Genomic DNA, 18,079 nt, shown 5'->3' on the forward strand with positions numbered 1-18,079 from the left:
TTATTTCCCTTCTTTTCTTCTCCATTCGTCAGCTCTGTATGGGGCAGCGCACCACTCGGAAGGAAAAAAAAATCATTACCTTGCACTTTGAGGTTTCTTCTCCTTGTCTTTTGTGCAGGAAACTTAAGGCTTGGTGCAAACTTCCACTGCTGTGGACCCTGCGTTCATGCATGTGTTGGAAATAAAGGAGAATGGACTGTGCAGTCGTATTGCCTTGTGCCTCTGGCGTATTTTGAAAGCTCCCTACTGGGCGCTCGATCCCTTTTTATCATGCTTACATGAAGAAATATGCTAAACTGTTCCATGGAAGAAGATAATGTACACACCGTGTGTGTGTGTGTGTGTGTGTGTGTGTGTGTGTGTGTGTGTGTGTGTGTGTGTGTGTGTGTGTGTGTGTGTGTGTGTGTGTGTGTGTGTGTGTGTGTGTGTGTGTGTGTGTGTGTGTGTGTGTGTGTGTGTGTGTGTGTGTGTGTGTGTGTGTGTGTGTGTGTGTGTGTGTGTGAGCGAAGGAGAGAGGGGGAGAAACAAATAAAAATGTGTGATTAATGACAAGTGTATTACATAGTATGTGTGCAATGCCACCCTCTGTGGATTTGTCTTTCTGTGTGCCTCCTGCAGTTTACATGACATATTTGGATTTTTGCACCAATGAGAGTAAAGACATGCATCATGAGTTGTTTCTAAAAAAAAATGCAAAGCCACACATATTCAGTCTGTCAAGTGCTCAGGTTTGCAATCAGTGGCAGCGTTTTTCAAAATTAATGTGAAAAATATGTCAGCCGGGGTCACTTTATGTGGCAGTTTCTGCCGTGTGTTGATTCAACAGGGGATTTGTGTGCCGTCACATGTAATGAAACAATCTTCATTGTCATTATGTTTTTGCGAATGCTTCCATTTCTGGTGATTTGCGTTTCTGAAATGGATATGACATCTCAGCCATGAGCAGCTAGCAGCCCTCGGGCCGATTAATTAGCATTACACAACCTTTAGACGGACATCGTTTTAGTCGTTCAACTGTGGTTGAGGGGTAGCCAAACATGTGACCATCAACACATTTGTGTAATGATTTCTCAAGGGCTCTGTGCAATCAAGCACTTTTGTAATATATTATATAATATATACTATATATACACTATACTATTATATACTGTATATGTATTAGATTAGGTATGTGTGTATGTGCATGTATTTCCTCTTTTATGTGACATTAGTATTTTTGTGAGCTCTCATATCCCTATGTTTTTGTTTTCCCTGACAGTATTTTCTTTTTTATCCCCGATAACATCAACCTGTGACATCAACTGCTTAAGTGACAACAGGTCGAAATTAGCCTCAGGCTACAACCTGGCACATTTACATTTTAATGTGTATTAATATGCGTTGTCCCTTTCCTTAAATAAATAATAATAATAAATAAAATAAAATCCATGACCCTTCTCTACCTTCAGAGTTCGCAGCCTTCAACGTTTACAATCTTCAAAGTTCATGACCATCAAAGTTTGTGGCCTTCAAAGTTCACATCACAGGCCTTCAAAGTCCTCAACCTTTGAAGTGTTCAACTTTCGAAGTTGTGCGGCCTTTGAAGTGTGCAGCCTTTGAAGTCTGCGGCCTTTAGAGTCCATGACCTTCAAAAGTTCACAACTTTACCTCACAAACTTGAGAACAAAACAAGAAAACAAAATATCCATAAGTTCTAGACAAGACTGAATAGGTTGTTTTCTTCTTTACTGTAAATCAGACTTTTTGTATCTGAAATTTCATGTAAAATGTCCCATATTTGCACTTTTTAAAGTAAAAAAAAAAAATATATTTTTAACCCAGCAGTCTTTATGTAGCTCTTTGGTCCATGTTATATTTACCTCCGCTAAGAAGGGTATGTCTAACTCAAAAACTACTGAATTGATTTTTCTGTGAAATTTTGGGGTGGGTCATGGCTCAAGGAAGAACTCATTCGATTTTGGGGTGGATCCGACTGAGGAGGGTGGATAGAGAAATTGCTGAACTGCTCTCTAGCTGTGAGAATCAGCCAGACTGTAATAGCAACTCGATTCAAAATAAAAATATTGCTGAAATGTCTGTACTTGCTGCGGGTTTCGACTTGAAGGTTCCCAGCTCCACTAGTCTCACCTGTGTCCTTGTGCAAGACACTTAAGCACAAGTATCTCCTGATGACTGTGGGAATGGGTATGAAATATTATCGTGTGTGATAGAAAACGTTCTGCACATATAGGTGCACTGTGTGAATGCGTGAGTGAATGGGAAATGGCAAAACCTGTAGTGTTGAGTGGTAATTTACCAGATGCACACATGTGCACTCTTCACATTTTGAAGACATGCGAACACAACCAGTAAACACACATTAACACAAGCCTTTCTCCATGTGCTGTCGTGGAGAAAGGCTTAATGGTTGATAACGCATGACAAATGACCTGTGTTGCGGTTGGAGTTTTGATCTGATGACTCTTCCATGTCGACCTTGTTTGTGCGTCAACACTGCACAGAGTGATTTTTATTTAGTTCACAGACATACTGTAAGTGCAAGGAAATCCAGTGTAAAATTGAAGTGCGGCATAAACCTGTAGGTTTTTTTAATCTATCTATAAAGCAAGTTGTGTCTGTGACAGGCATATCTTGCTGACAGTCAGATCGCCCTAAGACTTTGGATATAGGTTGAGCATGCTCCGATTGTGTGCATCCTTGATTTTCACATTTTTTGGAGGAATTTTAATTTTCGCTGATTTATCACACTACACCAGGCAGGCAGCGGCTCATCAGCAGCAGCTGCGCTGTCTGGAGGTGGGAGTGAAGAGGCTGTCCTCATGGTGGGCGAGACATTTTCACACGGTTCACCGCAGAACACGGTGTTATACTGAAACCAAGAGGTGTCCATTCACCAATACGAGTGCACATATTTAGCATGTTAGCATGCTACTATTTCGCGGCTAACTTGGCAAACCTGTTTCCAAAGGTGAGCTAGCGAGGTTATGATTAGCATTAGTGTAGGGCTAACATAATAGAAACACTGTGCAACCTACTGGCCTGACTGACAGTCACAACAGCTAGCTACGCTAATGCTAATCGAAAATTATAACATTTGCGTTGTACCCCATTAGGTTGCACAGTGTTTGTATTGCGTTAGCCTTTACGTTCCTTATCATGCATTACCATAACTGAAAAATCTTCTTCAGCTCCCACTATAGGAATACATACTTCCTACGGGCACTGCACTAGTATATGAAAATGTGTATATGAATATGTCTTCCACAGACAATGAAGCCACTAGGATCACATGTTGCCATCGTACGTTTCTGCAAACCACAGATCTGAGTGCATTTGCATGTTATTTATTTACATGCAAACAGATGTGCCCGTGGTGGCGCTTTTAGCAGGCGCGAGGAAACGAGGGGGTTTCTCCTCATTAAGGCTTGAAAAAGATCATAAATGTTTCTCATCGTGTCAACATTGTTCCCACACAAACACAATGCACTGTAGTACAGGACTGTGTCCTCACAAGACCAAAATCAATATAAACACATTGTGTTGCAGGGCGCCTGAAACACACTGGCATCATTAAAGCCTCGGTGCGTAACTTCTGTTCACCCCCTTGAGGAACTGTATAATTATCAGTACTAATTACCATCACTGTCTGTGCCTTTTACATGACGTATGCTGAGGTGATCCTGCACCAGCCCCACGCCTCTCGTCCCAGTTGCAATAAGCATTTTTTCTCGCCTTGGCTCGATCAGTCGTGACGTAAAAAAAAAAAAAGTATCACCTCCTGTGTGCAGCAAGGGAATAGTGCTGGGGGACTTGGAATAGAATATATTCTAACTTTATTATCCACCCAGGTGGAAATTTGCCTTTGTAAAATCATAAAAGGGGACATGGTCATGGAAAAAAGCCATAAAAACAACACACAGTTAAAATAAGATAAGGGATAGTGATTGAAAACACAAGATAGAAATAAGAGAGGATTGTAAAGAGAAGAAAAATCAAACAAATAAATACAACTGACACAGTTATATGGCATTAAAAATGGCTCTTTACTGTGGATGTGGAATAAAATATTAGTGAAGAATACTTATTGCACTTGATAAGCTTAATGAACATTGTTTTAACTCTTTTGGCAATACACACTAGAATTACTGCAGGTGTGCTCTTGACCTAACTGCTCTCACATAACATCACTCACATGTATGAAACATTCAATATTCAAACCTGTGGTTTACAGAAAGGTAAAAAAAAAAGGAAAAGGAAACCACATTTCTAGGAGACCAGGCTGACACAGTTGCTTATATCTGCCATTTCTCATTGTCACTTCAGTCTGTATACAGTTCAAGATGAAAGTGCTCTGATGCATTTTTATAGGCTCCCCTGCTTTGTAGCACCAGTTAGCTTCATTTTCAGACTCCCTGTTGTTGTTGTTGTTTGGAGGAGCCAATGGTTTGATGTTACCACAAGGTTTGAAAAAGTGAAATAATTAATCATACACTCCTCTGTCTTTTGAGTTATTGAGTTCACCAAAGGATATGTGCATAATTATATTGAAGAAAGGCATATTTTGACTTTTTCTTCCTCTTCCCCCTGTAGTGCTTATTTACTACAGAGTGTAATTTCCCTCAAAGTTGTGTGAGGATGTGTTTGTGGGATAAATACAGATAAAAAATGTCACACCATATACAGCATCGATACAAAGATGTAATCCAGTGTGGATTAGTGCAAAGCACTAACTGCCAGTCATAATCCTATTGTCTATTTTTCTAAAACTAAGATTAATTGTGACATAAAGTGGAAAGCAGCAGTGGAGACAGTCCCCACCTCTCCACTCCACTTGTCAACCTCGCTTCTCCTCTCCTGTAGAGGGTGCTGTGGTTCTGTTTTGTTTTTGCTTTAATTGCTTCTGTCAATAGACGGTGTGATAAATACAGAATAAATACTTTATCTTCTGCTCAAATGCACTTTTGTTACAAAAAAAAATATCTTTGTATCTTAAAAACACATTATTTTAAATCAGACATTTATAAAATGGCAATAAAGCAGCACAAAATTAGGACAATGTTTTTTTTCAATTCAAAATGCTTTAAATGGAAATACATTAAAGTAGATATTGTATTCAGGAGATATTATAATTGCATTAACAAGTCAATAACAACAAAGCAATCCAGTGTTATAGAGGCATTATTAATTATTAATAATAACACTAATAAGAAGAAAACGTGAATACATTTTCATTTTTAAAGGAAACGGTTGATGAGATTCATCCTACTGTTTATGTAAAAGTAAAACTGTTAGCTACTGAAATTAAGTGGCATTGATTTCTCATTTTACTGCGGTGTATACAGAAGGAGGCGGTTTGCATTGAGAGATAAACGGGTCACAAGTGAGACCTTTTCTATGACCTTTGTATTATTTTGCTGTGATGAGATCAAGATTTGTGATATCCATGCCTCGGTGTGTGCGCTCCACACAAAAGCTTTTGTACGGAAAGGTTAACCACGATAATGAGAAAGCAACAGAAAAGAGAATACATAAATGAACGTCTTTCATAGTTTCTGTCAATATAATACAATATTATACAAGCCAAGGTCATCATAAAGCAGTGCCTCTACATCTCAGACCTCACCTCGGGGTCAGAGAACTGAACGAGGCCAATGTGGGATTTAAAGATCATCTCGAATTAGCATTTGCGAAACTCTTTCACTGCACATCTTTTGTAACTCGCCACAGTTTTGTCAGAAATGATGTCACCTCCATCTTGGCACGTTGGGTGTGGAGTTTTTGGAGAAGAGGACGTGTGGAGTAATGAACAAAACCTTATGACGAACAATTTACATGTTCACAGTATCAAACGCTGTTTGAATCGCAGACTCGCCGCATTTATCACATGTCTTTATTGCTGCTTTAATGAAGCCTATTAGAGGTGCGAGGTGTGAAAACTCCATTGTGTTAATAATAGACATTTACAGTGTTTGAATACTTGCTCAACTCAATGTTTGTCACCTGATCACAAGTGTAATTCTGCACTGGAGAAGAAAGCAGTAATGCGTGCAAGAACCTCGTTTTGCCAATCGGTGCTTTATAGTATAGCATACAGCCTGCAAGACTATGTACATTTTCCTTCCTTCAACGCATGTCGAGAGCTATGACACCATAATCAATCAATTGTACTTCAGGCAATAAAACGACAGAATCTTTTAAAACGTCACGTTATTTTACCCCACTAACAGTTCCTCTTGGGATAATGAGGACCGAGTCTCAGGCTCCTGAACTTCAGACTTGTGGACACTGACTGCATCATCTCTCTGTGTTTTGGCTGCTTTTGTCATTTTAGAAATAAATAATTATTTTCTGCGCCATCGCTTTCCCTACATAGTTTTTGACCGGCACTGACCCTCTCACTTCGACCCAGGTGCGGATTCACCTATACAATTTTTTTGTGTTTTCCATTAAAAGTCACACTTATTCATCAAAAGAGTTGCAAAATGAATAGAAAATATAGTCAAGACATTGACAAGATTAGAAATAATGATTTTTATTCCGAATAATCATTTTGCCCTTTTGTCAAAGAACCAGCAAAACTGTTTTCAGCTGTGCTAACATCATTGCACAAGTTTTCAAGGGTTTTCTAATCATCCAATAGCCTTCTAATGCTATTAGCAAACACAATGTACCATTATAACACTGGAAATGGGCCTCTATACACCGATGTACATATTCCATTAAAAACCAGACGTAAATTTCAGCCTCTCCTCTAGATGGCACTATAAACTACTTATTTCCCCTTTAAGTGACCCCAAACTTTTGAACGGTAGTGTATGTCATTATGTTAGATTGTGGGAAATAAACATGTTTAAAGTACTTAGAACATGTTTTAATATCTTTTCGGACAAGCAGATGTTCATTCGGGGTGAAAAAAGGGTTATTTTTCAATTTCCGATATAAAGAAAAAAATGCTGTGTGTTCCACTCCTTGTCAGTAGGGGATGCTGCGGCACCCTCAGCACTCCCCTGAAAGTGGCACTTCTGATAATCAGCAGGAACTTTTCTAGCAGAGTCTGATGTGTTTGTTACAGAGACAGCTCTTGTGGTCCAGGAAGCGTGGAATCAAGAGAAATGTGGCCTGTCGGCTTGTGTTTTCCTTCGGTAAGTGGGATGACGCCGCTAGGCAAAGCTCAGGTCAAGCAATTTCAACACTTTCTTCTCTATTACAACGACTCGGAGTTGGAGCCCAACAGACTTAATAACTACTTGTGCAGAAGCTGCTGGTTTTCAGCACAGCGGTTCTTTAAAGGGTTCATAGTTCTTTTATGGGGGTGAGGAACGCAATAAAGCGAAAGAAAGAAAATTCACAGTGGGGCATGACATAATTTCGGCAATAAAAGTTGTCCAAGTGTTGAGGATTTCAATTTAAAATACTTCCGTTACTACCACTACTAGTGAAATAATAATAAAAAAAACTCTTTTGTATACTACTCTTAATAGATACTCAAAAATGTATGTAGATTACAGATTAAACTACACAAAATGAAGATACACATGTAATTATACATACATGTAAATATATAGATTGAACAGTGTTTCTGTAGCTGGAGGTTTTGGGGGGGGGATTAGTGTCACACTTGGACATTTTGCAGACCACACACACACACACACACACTCCCACACCTTTTTAGAAATGCATATCCATTTATTTGTGTAAATGTAAGGTGAGCAGTGCAACGGGAGCTAGAAACTGCTTTGTTGTGCTGAGGGAGTTTGTGTATACCCAGCAGGACATCCATATTGCCCCCTTGAAAGCACCGCTGAATTCTAAATGTCTTTCCTTCTTTTTTTCCAGTGTGTCTTTCTTCTTTCCGTGTGGCAAACCACACAGAAAGCTACACTGAACTCAATCCCTGATGTGACTCACAGAGTTTTTTGTTGTTGATGTGTTTACCGTGTGAAGTTCAGCCATCGCAACACTGAGGATCACAATATTCCTTAGTTAAAGAGTTTTTATTTTCTTGTTGCGTTTTAGTTGATTATCTCGCTGTGGAGCTTCCTCTTAGAGAAAAATCAGAAACACTTTTCTACTGTATTCTGTCATGGCCAACTTCACTAAAAGTAGCTTGTGTCACTAAGGAGACAACCGTGTCATGTCAGTCATTGTTGGGTGCACAAATAACACGGGAAATAGGGAGCGCGGCCTTGTTCTATTGTAGATTTTTAGTAGATTTTTATTTATTTTATTTTTTTCACATTTTGTTTGGTTCTTTGTGCAGAGAAGTATACAAATGCATGTGTGTAAATCATGCTGGCATTGTGATACATGTCATCACTAATGAGGTTTATTGCAATATCCTTGTGGTTGTATACAGGCAGAAGCTTTCCTCAATTCAATCTCATGACAGAAGAAAGTATAGATTTTAAAAGCTATACTTTACCTGTAACATGCTGTGCTGATGCAAAATTGCATCACCAAATTTCTGAAACTAGGGCATGGTAAATTATGAATTTCATAAGAATCTTTTAGATATGAAATATTGCAGCTTAAAGGTAAAAAAAAAAAAATTTCCTCCATTACGGAAGCAATCTTTCAAAGGCTGCACTCTCTTTTCAGCGATCTCATCTTTTCATACATCCTTGCTCTTTCCTTGAGCATATGAAGGTCAGTGAGGGTAATGCTGGGGGATTATGGGAGCTCAGTGACTGGTTCCTGTGCCTGCTATGAAAGGGTGAAGTTAATGGCTTGGAGAGGAGTGGGAGGTGTCCAATCTCTCTGCTGCAAACCATGAAAACGGATGCCTTTTATTGCAGATTGACCCTCGCAAGCTGTAGCTGGAGGCCTCTCACCTGATGTTCGGGATAGGCACCTAGAGGGAGGGCAGAGGATCTTGCTTGGATTTACAGTTAATGTACCGCTGTTAATGAAGCCGCTATGGTCTACTGGCCTCTGCCATGTCGGACTGTCCATCCCCTTGTTGATCACTGCAGGTCTGCTGTGGGTCATAAGTGCCAATAAAGCTGTGTCCTCCCCACCCTCAGATGACTTTGTGTCTAGTGGTGCAATGGTCGTGGGGGGGTAGTTATACTACCATTATTACATAGCAGCCAGTAAAAGCACCTGAAGGTTTAGTGTGAGTAGTAAGACTAAGCTGAACGACCGCATTAAGAACAAATAACATTAAAAAAAAGTGCAAATATAAAGACAGTACAACAGTAAAACAGGCGGTACAACAAAACACGAGGCAGCGATAATTAATCATGCATTTATCCACGTGATTCTTTGTCGCAGGATCATTTTTATGCGCTCAATTTCTGCAAAGCCCTCTTGGTAACTTTGTCTCACTCACTCACAGCAACAGTCATTTTGTCCATCGTTTCTGATTTGTCATCGGGATGAAAGCAGAATCTCAGCATAGATTTGCTTTTGTGACATTGGATCGCACAGTTTTGAACATCAGCAAGCCTCTCGATGCCTGGAAATGTTGCGTCTATTTGCACTGAATTTTATGTAATATTGCATTGAAATTTTGCATGGCCTTTGTTGTGAATGTCACATAAATCACAGTTTTGTTTAAGAAGTTGTAGATGTCGTAGCAGCAGCAGCAGCAAAGCCGTAGTGCAAGTCATTACAGTAGCAACGATGGTGTAACAGCAGTTCTACTTGTACATCATTTGTCACAGTAGAAAGGAAACCATAGGCCATGGAGTTCTTATCGCAGCAATGTCAGTGCTAGTGTTAGCTGCAGTAGCTGTAGTAATTAAAGCCCAACGTCATGTGGACTCAAAAAATGTTACTATCACCTTCCGCTGTAGCTCTTTCACTACTGCTGGCCTCAGTGTCATCCAAAGAATGGAGAGTGACAGAGGTGGAGGGTTTAGTAGACCTGTTGCTGGATTGGATGTGTGTGTGTGTGCTTATAGGGGGAGGGCCTGTGAAGTCTGCTGAGCAATAAAAGGTTTCCAGTGACATCAATGGCTTGTTGTGTGGCTTTGGTGAAATCGTTGAGCAACATTTGAACGTTTACTTCAAAAAACATGATGTTTGAATTACAGCCATTTTTTGTTATATGTCTAACACTTCAGACATTCTGACAGGTTATTTGAGTTATTGTAGATAGACTTCAGTGTGTGTGTTTGTGTTCGCTTTATCACACGACGATATTTTATGCTCAATGCTGTGCTTCGCTATCGCATAAAGTAGAAATAATATCACAGCTCGGTTTGCAGGTGCCACCTGTGACTTCTCCAAACAATATAGCCCTGTGTTAATATGCACTTTTTTCTTCTGAGCACTAGTGTATGCTATCTTGTAATGATATTTATTGACCCAGGTACAGATCTTCACATTTTAGAATAATTTTTTCAAATTTTGCCATTGGTTATTTTAGTTCATGCTTGCATCAAAGATTCACTCTTTCATCACTTTATTGTCTAATGAGCATGAGGCTAATTGTCCCTAAACATTCTCTCTCCCACTCACTGCTCTTCACTCAGGTCTCAGCCCACTTCTTTGGCATTTTTCAAAACCAGGCACTGGGTGGAGATAGCTGGAGAAGTCGGGGTTTAGCAATTCCCCAGGACAAAGAATACTCTTATTAAAATACACTGCATTTCATGGAGTCTTTTGTGCACTTGACAGCTGTCTGACAGGCACCTTGCTTTGTGTGCAAAGACATTCCCAAAATAATCTTTCTGAATATAACTAGACAGATTTACAGTCAGAGTGAACCAACTTGGAGGTGACTGAATTTTAATCAACTCTTTTATGTTTCGTTATTACAGAAAGCATAATTGCTGTCATCGTTTGTGTTACTGAGTAGCCTTTGTTTGTATTTACGAATCATGTCAAAGGCTCATTGTCTTGATCCATGGTACGGTAACTGTGGTAAATTGGACTATTTAGACCTAGCAGAGAATGCCGTGGACAACTGCGGGCATCATCTGCTTGTCCCTGCTTCAACCAGGACATCCATCAGGGGAAATTCCCACCCCTGGGACTGTTTGACCTTCTGCCACCTGGCAGAAGAATGCTTCAGTATGTTCAACAAAGCACGTTCCAACACCACAGCAAACTGTTGAACTGCACTTCCCGTCTTTCATTGATCACAAGAATTCAAGTAAAAGACCATTTCTACCATCTACTTTTTTGGACAAATTTCATGACCATTTTGGAGCCACACAATATGCATTACTTAATCTATGTTCCAAGTGTAAGACATTGAAAACTGATACAGAGGAATGTTATTGTGTGTACTGTTGGCTGGTTTTTGATGGACTTTGGTTGGTTGAACCTGGATGCTGTAGTACATCATATAGTGTATGTCCAGACATAATAAAACACACCATCGGCTGCTGTTGTTCATTGATGACTTTTCTCCTATACAGTGTTGACCTTTGTTGAAGCGCAGGTGACCGCCTGCAGGTTGTTGATGTTTGTACTGCGATCTAACTGAATTCTGGTCCACAAGCACAGAGCATCTTTCCGTGGTTGCTATCGATACACTGTTTCTGGCCATGAAATCTCTGCTGCAAGCACAGAGATTGACTTTCTTAACTCCTCGTTTATGCTACAAAACTCTAACTATAGGCAACACTTCAACAATCATGTGCAGATGAAAGTTTTAGCGTGTTAGTCGGACACTTATTTTCACATACTTTTTGTTTTCTTCTGTTAGACGGATGGTGATGTATAGCAGTATGTTGATTATCACAGAAATGGTGTCTTGTGATATCATTGGAATCATGGACCGTGCATTATGAAAAGTAATGTGAGGTCCCCCTAATTATTAAATGACATAATAGTTTCATCTCCCTTACCGAACTTACAAAGTGTAAGGACAGAGGTTCAGGAGCAGCGTGTGAATGAAAGGGACTCTGTTTTCAGACCAAACAGTTAGAGGAACAAGGGTTAAAGGAAATAGTCACTGAGGAGCTCCTCTGTGAACTATCCACACTGTTGGGCTTTTTTGGTTGTTTGCATTCACACAGCCAGGAGGAGCGAGGGGGAAGGGTCAAGTGACACAGGCCAAACAGTTTGTAGACACAAAGTTGTATCTGCACAACCCAAAAAGTGAACTCCAGTGCCCAGTTGTATAATGTCTTATGAGTTTGGCCACTTAACATACTATACTGATATACTCGGCAACCTTGAGTGTCTTGAAAGGCGCCTTCAAATATAATGCATTATTATTATTATTATAATATTACTTGTGGTTCCTGCTGAAGTGAGAAAGTCCTGACTCTTTTAAGAACTTTAGGGCTGAATATCAATTTAAGATTTCTTGTGAGATATGGTGATTTGTTTATATTTTTAATCAAGCTTCAGGTAAACAGTCACTGTGGTATTGATTTAGAATGTGACGAAGCATGACCACAAGGGATACCAGCCAAGTATTAACTGTCATTAAGTTTTAATGCAAAGATAAGGACTTAGTGTTTGCAACAAATCTGGATTACATAAGATAACTTTAAGATATTTCATTGACAGTTAAGTATAAATCATGGGTCAGATTTGCTGCATAAGGTACAGTATAATCTTAAATTCCAGCCTTTATTTGATTCTTGCATTGCTTGGAACTGCAATTTGGATTTAAACTGATGAATTGCCTACAGTGCAATATCGTTGCTTTGTTACAACGTTGGCTCGGCATCAATGATCCACAAAGCAGCCATTGCCGTATTAGAAACTTTTCATTGGTCGTCTAGTATTGTAGACAAAGAACCTGTTTTTTGACAAAATACATCAGTATTCTCCGACATGACCAGTTTCTGTCACAGCACAGTAAACACAGCGAGACCTGTAAAAATGATGAGGCCACATTATTGCTTGCTTCCTGAGTGCACTTTGATGTGTAGGGAGGTGATTGGGAAGGGTAGTGCCAAGTGTCCCAGCATCAGTATTTAGCACTACATTACCTCCCATCACCCTCCCTATTAGCAGGTACAGATGGTGCTCTACTGCGACTTCAAGGTGCTTACAGCTGACAAAGCTGAATTATAGTACATCTGGACTTTGGCTTCGGAATTTGGCTGAACTTTGCTTTTACAAACACAAAGTATGAGCAACTTTAAATCTGCCTATTCAAGTAAGATTTAGTGAGCAGTGAAGAGTATGTGGCTTGGAACAGTGTGCAGCAGCTACACTGTTCATGAGAAAGGTTAGAGGAGAATGTCTTGACCGCTTGACTGGCTCTGCAGATGTTGGTGTCAGAATTTGGCAACGGCAGATAAAGCCCATCAATCTGTCGTGTGCCAATAGTCCTGACTCGAGGTGGTAAATGGTGTGGGAAATATTTTCTTGACACATTTTGGGTCAGTTTGTACCAATCACTCACTGTTTTAAAGGTCACAGCATGTGTGTCACAATTTACCATCATGACCAGTGGGCACTTCATGCATGATGATGCTCTGGGAAACGTCTGAGGCATCTGAAACTGATCTAGATCCAACAGAAGAGCTTTGGGATGTAGTAGGACAGGATGTTGGCTGCAGGAATGTGCAGCTGACAAATATGCACAGATGATATTTTCACATAGAGAATGACAGATGCTGTTTTCAGAGCAGAGAGAGGAACATACCCACTGTGAATAGGATGTTCTTGAGTTCTAAATAAATACATGTAGTTCTAAATAATATGCATAAAGCTTATTAGAGAAACTGCACATGTTCTGTATGTGCATCATTATAAGCTACTTTAATCAATTGAATAATAAACGTGCAAAGAATAGCAGCATTTCTGCATTTCACAGTTTATACAGTTGACCACCCACTGAAGCTGACCTTGGCTTGCATGTGACCTCAGAAAAACCAAGAAAGACTGCAACCAGATTTGTAAACTGTAGAAAACTGTTTTTAATGGGTTTCAACACATTCTCATTAGTATTCGTGGTAAAATATATATTGAAATATTGTATCTACGTAATAGGATAAGTTTTAAGTTGTAACACTATACTGGAACCTCGCCAGAGCAGGAACTAAAACAAGTATTAGGTATTGTCCTGAATGGAAAAACAAAGAGTAGAGTTGAGCTGAGCCTTGTCTTGCTGGAACTCTGTCTTGAAAAAGCGCCATAAGATAAATGCAAAACTCTGCAGGAATCCTTTACTCATAAACAAACAGTTTGACAATTCATTTTAAGTGTTGACCTCACTGCCTGTCCCTTACCTGCCTGAGGTGCATCTGGCCCTCCCAATACAGTCTGCCAAGCCACTGTCTCCAGGCAACAGACTTAGAGGCCACCTGTCATTTTGGATCAATAAGCACACCTGCACCCCCCACCTGTTCTCAACCTCCTCACGCGGCAAGGCGGCAGCAGAAAAGGCGCAGCGGGTGAAAGTGAGAGAGCGGGGATGGCAGCTCATCCTGGGTGGTTGATGGCCTGATTCTGAATGAATGAATGGCTCTGACTGGCCTGATTTAAAGAGATGTGATTGAGGTTGACAGACCTGGGAATGCTCGCGTAATAATGATAGATGCTGCTTCTGTCTGGCTGGTGTTTCAGACCAAGCCGATACATACAACCTGCATTTACAAAGATGATTGCACTGTTTGCAAACCTTCACATCTTATTCACATTCAACAAACATGCTGCTCATGCCTTGAATGCCTTTCTCTAAAAGAGGCTATAAACGGTTCTCAAACTCGCGACAGAAGAGCCTTTCAGTGTGTCACAACCATTAGTTCCATTTGAATTAATCTAGTGTCATGACAAATGATTGACAGCTCATGTTCAGCCTGACTATTAAGAGATTGGAAATATTTAATTGCTCCTAATACAGCCAGTTGATGTACATATCAGCACAGGAGTCTTTTTGTAAATGAATACATCAATGACCTCTGTGAGTCAATCTGCTTTCGGCTACACAAAGAAGAACACAATGGAAGAATGCTGCTAAACATCAGCCTAAGCTTTCAACAGATTCCTATGCGTCTGTGAGCAGATAATAATGTCTAAACTCTAACTATATTCTGAGGAGGTTTCGTTATTATACAACTTTTTATGCTAGTGTGGCATGAGTTATTGTTTTATATGAACTTTATTTCCTCTTTGATATTGTTGTCTGAATTGTAGCATAGAGGTCCAGTTCACTTTACAAATCTGACGGATAAATCTGTCTGGGGACAAGACAGAGTTTCCATCGAGAGCCAGTGAGCTGGAGGAAGTCGGGGCCCAAATCACTGGCCGTCTATACTTCCAAGAACCCTCCCTGATTTGACAGCTCCTCTCCTCCCTATAAATTGCATTCATAAGAGAATTTAATCTAAGAAAGCAATTCAGGTTCACTGGGAACATTTAGTGCCATTTAGTGCCAGTGCAGGAAGTAATTTTCTCATAGTGCAGAGAAAAGCAAAGGCGGGGAGGTTAGATACACACCGCTGAGTTTTGGGACAGCATCCCATCCACCCATTTTTAACCACAATTACATTTTCATTTATATATTATGTCTTTTCCTTACTTTAACCAAGGGATTTCGTTTTTTTTTTTAACGTTTTCCATAATTAACAATGCTGAAATCGCCACAAATACAGTTATCTAAGAATATCCAATCAAAGGCACAAATCTACCATGTAAGGATATTGCAGTTATTTTTGTTAATATGACATCATCCGGGCTGTTTCCTTCACAGTTTAATAGTAATGTAGATCATATTTTTTGACTTTATTGACATGTAGATGACACACCGAGGAGTAATTTTTAAGTCCATATGCTAAATTTGATGTTAGCATACTGATACACTTACAAACCTCATCAAAACCAATTGTGCCACCGTCATGATGATGCCAGAGGAAAGCCAGAGCTCATTATATCTACCTGTATAGGATAATTCAAAAATAGTTTTGAATGAATTGAATTCCCAAAAACAAAATCATTTCTCATTGTCTCCATAACATTTTCTTTGATTTAACTAGTATCCATTTTAAAAGTTTACTTCATGGACTGCAGCTACAATACTGCATAACAACCATTTCCGTGTAGTGCATCTCAAACCGAGGAAGGATTTATCTTTAGTTTATTTACACCTCTGATTCGCCTATAGTGACCTGTCCAAATGGCTGTTGTTCAAAGGGCTTATTATCATTAAGGACAGACAGATTATCAGGACAATGAGGCTTTAATTATAATTAGAAATTGACATCAGGTTGCTCTTCGGCTTCAAAGCTGTGCTTAAAGGCTGACACGAGGGTCGAGCCTCTCTGGGCTGTGCAGCACAAAGACGATACCAAAATAAGAATTCACTCCCAACCTTGTTGATTTTCACAGCAAAAGAACATGTCATCACTGTCTATTTTTCCTGATGGAGCTAAAGTGGATCGAAGGCCAGGCTGTGCTCACATCACCCTATGCTCAGCACAGATAGTCTGATGTGTTTGTAGGCTTTCTATTTTGAACACAGACTGTATTTTAAGGGTCTAGTTTGATCTTACTTGAGCATGTTCAAATGGTTAAAATAATGGATTTTTGGATAAAAAGTGACAGCCGCCTGTCACATGATGTTTGATGAAAACGAGCAAAGAGAGAGAGAGAATTTTTATAGCCACCAAAATAGAACCTGAATTTACTTATTTACTTACCTGTGCCTCATTGTGTCAGGTTTAGAGACAGTTCTGACTTGTATTCTGTGTTAATTCATATTTACCCCTAGAAATTCAAATACTAGTGCAGGTTTTTTTTTGTTTTTTTTACCTGTATGTAAAAAAAAAAAAAGAAACCCAACAAAAACTAAAGTGAAAGCATTTGCAAAGGAAGCTCTGTGTCCTTTAAAGTTGTCTCTTGGAGCACAGCAAAAACACAGTAATCATGGTTCATTATTCAATGCCAGCGTGGGAAGTGTATTAGACTGCAGAACAGCATGGAAAATAAACAAACTAAAGTCAGCGGATGTAGTGAAGACTGTGCGTCGTGTCCTCTATCATATCCAGTCTAGACCACAGCTTTACATTCATGAATCCAAAAGGAAAACAGAGACCACAAAAATACATTAGAAAATGCTTGCATAGGCAAACACAGTCTCACAAAGTACTGGTCAGTGTTCCACCTAACAGCTCAGTCAGCTGTTCAGCTACAGAGGCTGAATGACTCAATCATCCTGGCTGTGTCCGTCATCCTGGAATGGATCAAAGTTCAAGAGTATCATGGATAATCCAGGGAAACCTTCAAACCTTTAAACTGAGCTTACACAGCCATTTCTCCTCCATGAAGGAATATGTTCTGCTAAAGCCTCAATGTCTCAGCTTCAACATTGACTGCCACCGAATAAGAACACTGCCCCCTGTTGGGGAGATAGGACCCACTTCATGGTGGGTCCAATGATATGGAAGATATGGAATACCAACCATTAACTCATAAACCCTACAATCGCAAACATGAAACATAACAGCTTTTGCAAAGTTTGATTAAGTGGTTCTCGGCAGAGAAGGTGAACATCTAACTCCCACTCATCTTCTACCACTCTATCCTCCACATGAGGGATACTGGTTCCAATCCCACCTGACATAGAGCTAAAGGTGGGGTCACAGGGCCACATAGAGACAAACAAACATTCACTCTCACACTTACACCTAAGGTCAATAATGAGTGTCCAATTTGCCTCAAGAAAAGGTGAACATATTGTCACGATAATGCTCTGTGACAGAGGAAGCCCTCTCTGCAGAGCCTTTTTTCTTCACTTCTTGCTTAGCCACTATTTTATTTAAAAAAAAAAAATTTGGACACACAGTCTTTTCTCACGAGTGCAGCTGCTTCAAGAAAGTATTGGAAATATTTTATTGAGCTTGCCTTTGCTTTACATTTTGATGAGGAGGAGTGGGAAACATTATTAAAAGTTGAAATTCAGTGTGACAATGATGAGAATCGCTGAAAAGTTGAAAAACATTTTTATTTCCATCAACAGAAAAACCTACCATGGGGTGGACAAAAAGAGCCCACGATGGCAGGCGCATCATAACAATGGTGTTGCTAACATTTCTATTAACGGCTCTCTAACACTGCTTCAACTCTCTAACCTTATCTCCTTTGTTATTCTAGATTTAATATGTGATAAATAAGGGAGTCAGGGCTTCTATTTGGATTCATCTTTTACTTATTGGGAAAAAAC

This window comes from Microchirus variegatus, assembly GCF_963457635.1.
Source record: "Microchirus variegatus genome assembly, chromosome: 22".
Classification (NCBI taxonomy): Eukaryota; Metazoa; Chordata; class Actinopteri; order Pleuronectiformes; family Soleidae; genus Microchirus; species Microchirus variegatus.